Consider the following 10048-nt stretch of genomic DNA (forward strand, 5'->3'; position numbering starts at 1 on the left):
TCATGTAGGTTTTGAATTGTTTCCAATGCTGTATCTACCTTATTTGATTGTTCCTGTAGCACTCTCTTGACTTCTTCCTTATTTTTCTCAACTCCATTGTAAAGTGTTTTGAAACATTTTGTAATCATTTTTCTGAATTTCTTCTCAGGCATTTCCAAGGCCTGCCCTCCTTACAGAATGGAGTCCAGGTCTACCTCTAGGTCATTTATCTTAAACATTTTATCTTGTTTCTGTACATCTGTTCATATGGTTATATGTTTTTACTTCTTGAACATGTTTAGTGTTTATCCATGGTCTTAATACTTAATTATGTGTTTTGGTATTACATGGTTTCTGATTGCCTCCAGGTAGATGTGATGAGGAGGTGGGCTTCCCCTTTCACTCTTCTTATTGCTTAACTCAAAGTAACTTTCGCAGGTGGTGTCTGCCTCCCTAGTGAATGGCAGTTGGTATTGGTTCTTGCCTTGATTGTGGGGTTTTATAGGGTGTCATTTTAGCTTGACTATATGGCAGCAATTTCTGTCTCTTCTTGAGTAATATATGGAGAGAAAGATTCCCCCAAAGGTAAAAGGGGGAACAAAAACAACAAAACAACTACAGCAAAAAAACAAAACAAAACAAAACAAAACAAAACAAAAAAACAAGAAAAGAAAAACAAAAAAAAACACACTATATTTAACACTCTAGTCTATAATTTCAGAAAAAGGAGAAGAAAAAAAAATCTGTAGCCTAATATGAGTATTACTTTAATATCCTCTTTCAGCTCTTGCCTTCAATACCACCTGATAAATTTGAAGATGCCACTGTTGGTTGTTATGCTGTACCTCAGGATTTTATTTTCAGCCTGTTTGTTTTTGAACTTTCTTTCCCTCTCCGCACTCCTTGTTCTGGCCTTTTCCCTATTAATAAGTAGTCTGGGGCTGAGTATGTCTGTTTTGAGCTGCATGCCCCTTTAAGTTCTGAGGGTATCTGTGCACATGTGTGCTACAGAACCCATCAGTGGTGGGGGTGGGTGATGTCCATTTGCTCAGGCACCCCCTATTGTCACCAAAATGGATGTGTGTAAACAGTGAGTAGCCAATGAACAGACACACACACACACACAATTAGAACAAAGCAAAACCGACAAAGTATGTTGTCCACCTTTGCTCCGAGGTTCCCATGGTGTTAGTCCATGGAGGCTCTGCTTGCTCCCATACTTGATCTTGCTGTTTGGTCTCATCCTAGTTGTCCCCTCTTGGCCATTGAGCCTGGCAGATTCTAAAGTGTGAGATTTCTTACTTCTGCTACAAGTTCCACTAGCTATAAGTCTTCAAACTTTTTAAATATTCCTACATATGTTGTTCAGCGTTTTGGAGTGCTACCCTAAACCGGTTTCGCCTGGTGTTCTGTAGTATTGCTGATGGAGATCTTCACTGCACTGCTACCCTATCCACCATCAAGCCCCACCTCTGGCTAGTCTATGCAGTCTCGTCACAGATATTAGTATGATTTTTTTCAGAACATTGAAATACTAGATATATCTTAAGAACTCTCATTATTATTTTCATGGAGACATGTGGGAGCAGGGACTCTATGATAAAAATGTATTCATCTTCTTCCTCCAAATATATTGAAACATCACTGCCCTCTGTTCACTGCACTAGAGGAGGAAATCTGGCCAATCTTTGAACAATGGAGTGCATTGCTAAGGACATCATTATGTCTTTACTTAACTTATTTATATATTCTGTTTGATGACATATATTGACCATCTCTCCTATGTGATCCAAGGCATGGGTACTTTTAATCACTTATATACATACGAAAGTTGTACAATAAAAAAGGAAAACCAAAGAATATTGTATGCATTCAAATTATGATATTGGAGAAGAATATTGACTATACCATGAACTGTCAGAACAAACAAATTTGTCTTGGACGAAGTACAGTGAGAATGCTACTTAGAAGCAAGGATGGTGAAACTTCATTAAATTTATTTTGGGCAAGTTATAAGGTGGGACCTAGCCCTAAAGAAATATGTTATACTTGGGAGAAGGTCAGCAAAAAATACAAAGACCTTTAATGAGATGAATTGATAGAGTGGCTACAACAATGGGCTAATGACTGTGAGGACAATAAGGACCCAGCAATATTTTGTTCTGTTAACATGTAGTGTCATTGTGAGTTGGATCCATCTCAATGTACCTAAAAACAATGATATTCTACCTGCTAGGAATGAAATATTGATTAAAATATGGTCCAAACAATATAATGAACCTGATTGTGAACTACACAGGAAATAGAAATGTGAAGAAGTAGAAACCATGCTGAGGAAGTACAGAGAGCTTTTGGAACATGATACTGGGGTAGTCCAGTAATGGTGGATGAGGGATGGGACCCGGTGGGGGGAGATGTCCATGTAAAGCATAATGCATATATAGGGTAGGTAAGATAGCTGTTGATAAAGTAATTGATTCTGACTCTTGGTGACTCTAGGCACAGTGAAAAGAAATGCTGACTGATCTTATGCCACCCTCATGATCTCTGAAATGCTTGAATTCTTGTTACTGCTATTGTGCCAACCCATCTCATCAGGGAATTCCTCACTTGCGCTGGCTCTCTACTTCAAAAACCATGATGTCCTCCTCTAGGAATCTATTGCTCATAATAACATGTCTGACAAGTCTCTGTTGTGATCCATAGCTGTCAGGGACCAGCTTCAACAATTTGTGAAAGCCCGGAGGGGGGTACAGAGTCGGTGAAAAACACACACACACACACAGACAGAGTCGATGGGTCATGAGTCTTAGGCAGATGATGATGACTTCTCTTTTACTTAGGCAAATGACTTCTCCTTCTCTCAAACGTTTTTTGCTTCTTATATACTGTTAGGATTTCTCTATAGTCAAGTACAATCAATTGCAATTTAACTAAATATTACATTCTTTTGTTCAACAAACATTCAGGTTACAACAAAAAGGAAACATCAGAACACTCCCTTGATTCTTATTGTATCCTGTTCCTTTGCATCCCCTAATTATCCTTATAACATCTGGTTTATTTCCGTAACTTTTTTTGTTCTTCTCTAATCCTCCCAAGAATGTCAGATCAACTTTTAAGCAAAGTTCTGTATTTTAACTTCCATTTTTACTCTCATCTACCACTTCTTATGACTTCATTAATCACAATCCTTAATCACAACAGTATTTTTATAAAAGTACCTGAAGTTTCATAGTCAAAAACAAAGCAGCAATTCCCCTATACTAATAATTTCCCAAAAACCTTTAGTTAAATTTCTACCCACCTTCCTATGTGTTCCTATAGCTATTGATTGGCTCTTTGCTATCTTCCAGGTGCCTCAGTGTCTCTTGCTCTACTGACTGAGCAGGATGTTGATTGTATGATTGTTTTTTAGCTATCTTTCAGGTGTCTCAGTGTCTAGTAAGCTAGATGTAATCTTAAACTTGAAAAACTTTTAGCTGATGTGTTTTTTCCTAATGGTGAGACTTATTGTTGATGTAAAAAGCAACTATTACAACTTTACATGATTAAATTTAGTGTGAGAGTGTCTAAATGTAATTTTAATTTTTACTATGATTATTGAAAAATTCTACTAAAAACTTCTATAATAAAATCAAGAAAAATAAAAAATAAACTATTCATAAAAGAAAAAAAACAGAAACTACAAGGCCCTTGCATTAGGTTCCTCTTGGGGCTTTGCCAACCAAGGCGACACTCAATGTCACTTTGCTAAACAATGAGCTTTTCATGCTTAAGGTCTCTCACCATTCCGTTCCTTGATGGCATGGCTTCCGACAACTAGCTAATTATTAGAAATAGAATGCCAGGTCTTTTCTCCTAGTTTGTCTTAATCTTAAAGATCCACTGAAACCTGTCTACTATGGTGAGTCTGCAAATATTTGAAATACTGGTGGTATAGTTTCCAACATTATAACACATGGGCCATCGCAATATGTCAAACTGACAAATGGCTGATAGATGCATAGGATAAATTAGGGGAAAACAATAAAGGGGTAATTGTTTCAGACTAAGAACAAAGACCAAGCAGAGAGAGAAAAGGAGAGAGAAAGAAGTGTAGGGGAGGAGGGAAGATGAGGAGCAGATCTACCATGACAGTTATGAAAGTATAGGGAAGTTCTGAGAGATGAGAAAATGAGTTGTTGTTAAGTGTCGTCAAGTCGATTCCGACCCATAGTATACGGTTTCCAAGGAGCAGTTGGTGAGCTTGAACCACCGACCTTGTAGTTCAAAGGGCATTGCATTAACCCACAGTGCCACACCAGGACTCAATTAGGAGGAGTCAATTAGGAGGAGTCAATTCACAAAAGCCCTTGTAAGCCAACAAAGAGACTTTGGACTTTTTCCTAAGAGTACTGGGAAACCATTAAAACAGAAGATAGTGTGATATGATAGATACTTCAGATTTGAAGAAACAACTCCTCTTAACAAAAGCCTCGCAGTTCTTATCTGGCAAAGAAACCAACCCAATGCTTGTTCACAGCAGTCTTAGCCTTAGCCTTTCTAGTAGGGCAGTTCATGATGAAGTGGATTGGGAATTTGCATGTTTGGTATGATTAGGGACACCCAGAGAGCCCCTAACACGATACTTCTTCTACTCTTTGCCTTAAACACTGGAATCACACTATTTCATTTTTTCATTTATCCACTCATTAAATATGCACTGAACACCTGCTATGTAAATGGAATAGAGCTTGTGTAGTAAAAAAAAATATATCGAGAGATAAAGACAATATTCTTGATTTCAAAAGACTAAAGTTCTAGTATAGAAGATAAGATGAATTTAATATTATCATGTGAGGGAGGAAAATAGAGTTATATATAAGCCCAGAAGAAGAAGCAAACCTTGCAGGCTGGGAACCCAGGAAAGGCTTTATGGAGTAAATACCACCAATAAATATATGGGGCTTGAGAAATGAGTAAACTTTCCTCAGTGCAGAGTCGTGTTTTCATCAGAAGTCTTCCAGTTAAATGTGATAGAAACTTAACCCAAATAAGCTTAAACAAAAAGAGAATTTCTTGGCTCACTCCCTGGGAAGTCCAGAGGTACAGTTGGCTTCAAGCACAGCTGGACCCAGGGACTAAACAATGTGATTAAAGTTCTCTTTTTCTTTCCCCATTCTTAAGATAAATTCTCTCTTATAGACAAGATGGCTGCCAGAAAACCCAGTATATTAGTTTCCTAGGGCTACCATAACAAATGATCAAAAACTTGGTAGCTTAAAACAACAGACATATATTTTCTCACAGTTCAGGAGGCTAGAAGTCTGAAATTAAGTTGTCAATAGGGTTGTATCTGCTGAAAGCTCAAGGAAGAATCCCTTCAATACCTCTCTTTTAACCTCTGGTGGTTGTGGGCAATCCTTTGTTTTCCTTGACTTTTAGAAGCATCTCTCCAATCTCTGTCTCCATCTCTATATTTCAATAGGCATCCCCAGGGCTGAGCAATCTTACTGAGAAAGCAGAAGGGACTTCCCTGAGCATTCATTTTCCTAAAAATAAAGTGACCTTGGGCTTGAATTGAATTTTACTGTTTTGGCATCTTCTAAGAAAGCTCTGTTTTGCTCTGGATGAGATGCAGTTTGTTAGTTGTATTATTGGTTGCTAAGGGACATGCCATTCTGAAGTAGAGCATGTATGTGGCATTTCCTTAAAATCTGTGGCTTAGAGACCTTACCATCATTATCTCAAGTGCTCAAAAACACAAGATTCTCTTGTTAGTCAATGCAACTGAGCTAGTTAAAAGCCCTGGTTTCATTTGAAAATCTTCATGGTACTTTTTCAAAGAGAAAAATTAGTTGGGCATTCTTCAGAGTAGTTGACCTGTGGATTTGAGTTTGATTTGTTTATTCACAACAGCCATCATACCAAGTTAGCAATAAGCATCCTTCAGTCAAGCCTTGTGGTTGGTGGCATCTGAGCTATACATCATCAGTACACTCTAAACACTGGTGAGCCCTTCCCTCTAACCACTCCTGCCAGGCTAACTGTTCTTGGGTTGGGAGACCATTGGGAGGATTTACTTAAGGAACCAGTCAGACAGAAAATAAGTCTTCCCTGGAACTGAGAAAGTAGAACTATCTTTATCTAAGCAGAAATTAAAGAGCTATTCAAGAGTGTCATATTCACCTGGTGTCTGTATGTAGGTCTGAACTCAGGAGGTGATATTGAATTCATCCTCTTCACATCCTTTAGCCTTTTTATGTTTGGATCAATTGATAAAGAATGAGGGAGGTAAACCATGGTAGTCGAACAATGCTTCATTCTCCAGTTCTCAGAACATACAGTTGTTCAGTACTGTCAAGTTTGTTCCAACTCATAGTGACACTATGTAAGTTTTCTGAGGAGCTATTGGTGGGTTTGAACTTCTAACCCTGTGGATCAAAACAACCAGGACTAGTAAATACCCCTATCCATTTCTCATTCATCCATTGGTTCTTTCAAATGAATGGGTGATTCACGCATTCATTTACAAAGTTTAATCAAATATAGTGTTATTGTTGTGTGCTATCGAATCAGTTCCAACTCATAGCAACTTTTTATAGTGTTCAAGGAGTGGCTGGTGGGTTTGAACCACTGAACTTTCAGTTAGAAGTCCAGCACTTACCCTATAGTGACACACCACGACTCATTATAAGTACCAAGGATCTCTGGTAGTACTGTAGGATAGCACTGGACTGCTAACTGCAAGGTCAGCAGTTCAAACTCATCACAGGAGAAATATGAGGTTCTCTGCTCCTGTAAAGATTTATAGACTTGAAAACCCTATATAAGGTCAATTTGAATCAGAATCAATGTTATGGCAGTGGTTTTATTATATGTACCACCATCCATCTGTCATTTTGTCATTCTGTGGTGGCTTTTGTATTGCTGCGATACTGGAAACTTTGTCACTTGTGTTTCAAATACCAACAAGGTGGGCAGGTTTCAGGACAGCTTTCAGACTGAAACAGAAGTAGAAAGAAAGACTTAGCAATCTACTTCTGAAAACCAGTCTATGAACATTTGATGTATCATGATAGAACATTGTCCAACTTGCTTGGAGAATTCATCAGGAAGAATCAATCTCTGGAGAAGGACATCATGTTGGTGAAATCGAATATCAGAGAGAGTGAGGGAGATCCTTGGTGAAATGGATTGGCACAATAGTTGTGATGATGGATTCATAAATTCTGCTGACTATAAGGAGCTCTGGTTGCGTAGTGGTTACGAATCAGGCTGTGAACCTTAAGGTCAGTGGTTCGAAACTACCAGCCACTTCGTGGGAGAAAGATGAGGCTTTCTACTCCCGTAAGGATTTACACCCTCGGAAACCCTGTACAGGGTCGCTATGGGTTTGAACCGACTCGACGGCACTCAACAACAACAACAACATGAGGATGACTTAGGACTGGGTACTGGTTTGTTCTGTTGCACATGGAGTCAAATTAACAGAAGCTACTCTAATCATCTTTATATGCAAGATTTTCTTGTCCTGGTTGTTGTTAAGTGCCATCGAGTTGGTTCCCTCTCATAGTGACCTTGTATAGGGCTACTGGGAAGCATCTGGTAGGTTTGAATTTTCAACCTTTTTCTAGGGTACCACACCAGGACACCATTCTTTTCCTCGGACTTGGAATGCAAAAATAATCAAAATGGACTTGAACAGAAGGGTTTTTAGGAAACCTATATTAGCCTACTGTTTAGGAAGTTGCTGGTATTCTGAAGGTCCTTGAGTATTCTGTCAGCCTAAGAGAGTTGAGTACATTCTAGCTTTATATTTGTGAAAAGAGGAAGCAGTTCAACTAGCTGTTTAAGGCTTGCTGCTAATATGTAGACCTAATGTTTAAAGGGAGTTAAGAATACACCATCTTGATATTTCCTTGCCAGTGGCCAGTCAGTTCCCCAGGGAAGGAGCAGACATGCAGTTAGGGTATAAGTCTGTCCAGGAAGAGTGGGCACTTTTCCTGGAACCTAGACCCAGGGAGAAAGTTCATTGGGAAAGGAAATGAAAGTGACGAGTCACCGGAGACCCTGATAGACCCTTAAAAAATACTTATAGATATTAAGAGTCATTATTGGTCTTAAAGCACAGTGCCTACTCTTATGATTGAAAATGGAATGAAACTATGGAAAGATAAACCTCAGCTCTTACCCTGAAGGAATTTATGACCTACGCAAGAAGGAAGATTGATATAGAAAAAAAGACAGACCTGTGATCTCAGCTGAGCTTATTAAACACATAATGCAATATAGAATCTTCTTATCCTTCTTGTATCTCATTGAAAGGTTAACATTAAAAAAAAACAAAACAAAACAAAAAAACAATAATAGTCACATTGTATGGAAATGCGTAAGTTAGGTACTATGTAGCAGGTCCATCACTCATCTTTCAATTTGTCACACTGTGGAAATTTGTGCATTTAGTGCTGCTAGAAGCTATGACACTGGTATTTTAACATCTTCAGGGTCATCCATGGTGGACAGGTTTCAGTGGAACCTCAAGAGTAAGACTAGGAAGATGACTAGGTAGAATACTTCTGAATGTTTAGCTACTAAAAACCTTATAAATAGCAGTGGAACACTGTCAAATATAGTACTAGAAAATGAAAACATTATGAATAGCTGCAGAACATTATTAGATATGGTTCCTGAAGATGAGCACCTCAGGTTGGAAGACACTCAAAATTGAATGGAGAAAAGAACTTCCTCAAAGTTGACAGTGATGACATGAATAAAGTAAAGCTTTGGGGAGCTTCATTTGTTTATGAGGTAGATCTGTGCTTTCAGTTGAGTTTAAGATGAGGAGACAAAACTATAAACATCATTAATTATCATAATATGAAACACACAAAGTATGAATCTAGGAAACTTGGAAGCTGTCAAAAATGAAATGGAACATATACAGATCAATATCTTAGATATTAGTGAGCAGAAATGGACTGGTGTTGGGTCTTTTGAATCATAATAAATCATATGGTTTACTATGGAAAATGACAGATTCATCTAAAAGAATATTTCAAGATCTATCCTGGCATGGTGATGTGGGTTAATGTGCTGGACTTCAATGTCGGTTTGAACCACAAAGTTGGTGATTCAAGCTCATCAGCTGCTCCTTAGAAATCCTATACAGGGTCACTATGAGTCAGAACTGACTCAAAACCACTTAACAACAATAATCTTGAAATGCAATGCTGTTTGTGATAGGATACTAACCACACACCTACGATAAGGGTGACAGAACTGCACAGGTTGAGATTACCTGTTACTCTGCTGGAGAAAGTTGAGGCTTTTTGCTTCCACAAAGATTTAAACCCTCAGAAACCTTACATGGTTGTTATGAGTTGGAAAGGATCCACTGCCCTTCACAAGGAAAACCAGTTCATACCACTACTGTTCAAATGTACACACCAGTCATTAAAGTCAGTGATGAGGAAATTGAAAAATTCTACAAATGTCTTTAGTCTGAAATTGATCAAATATGTAATAAAGATGCATTGATAATTATATTGGAATGCAACTGCGAAAACAAAGAGGATCAGTAGTTGGAAAATCTGGCTTTGATGCTGAAGATTCCATGATAGAAGTTTGCAAGACTATTTCATTACAAATACTTTTTTTTAAACAAAATAAAAGGCAACTATACACATGGAAAGAGCTCTGGTAGTGTAGCAGTTACGAATCGGGCTGCTAACCTGAAGGTTGGCAGTTAGAAACTACCAGCTGTTCCGTGGGAGAATGATGAAGCTTTCTGCTCCTGTAAAGATTTGCAACCTCGAAAACTCTGTTTCTGAGGGTCGCTATGAGTCAGAACCGTCCTCACAGTACTTAACAACAACAACAATACACATGGAGTCCTGGTGTGGCACTATGGGATAATGCACTGGACTTTAAAGTTGGTGTTAATCACAAGGTTGGTAGTTAAAACTCATCAACGGTTCCTTGGAAACCCTATTCAGAGTCTCTATGACTTGATAGTACTTAACAACAAACAACAACATACACATGGACCACACCAAATGGACTCCACAGGAATCAAATTGACTAC

The sequence above is a fragment of the Chrysochloris asiatica genome, unplaced genomic scaffold (genome assembly GCF_000296735.1).
Source record: "Chrysochloris asiatica unplaced genomic scaffold, ChrAsi1.0 scaffold00174, whole genome shotgun sequence".
In the NCBI taxonomy this organism is placed as follows: Eukaryota; Metazoa; Chordata; class Mammalia; order Afrosoricida; family Chrysochloridae; genus Chrysochloris; species Chrysochloris asiatica.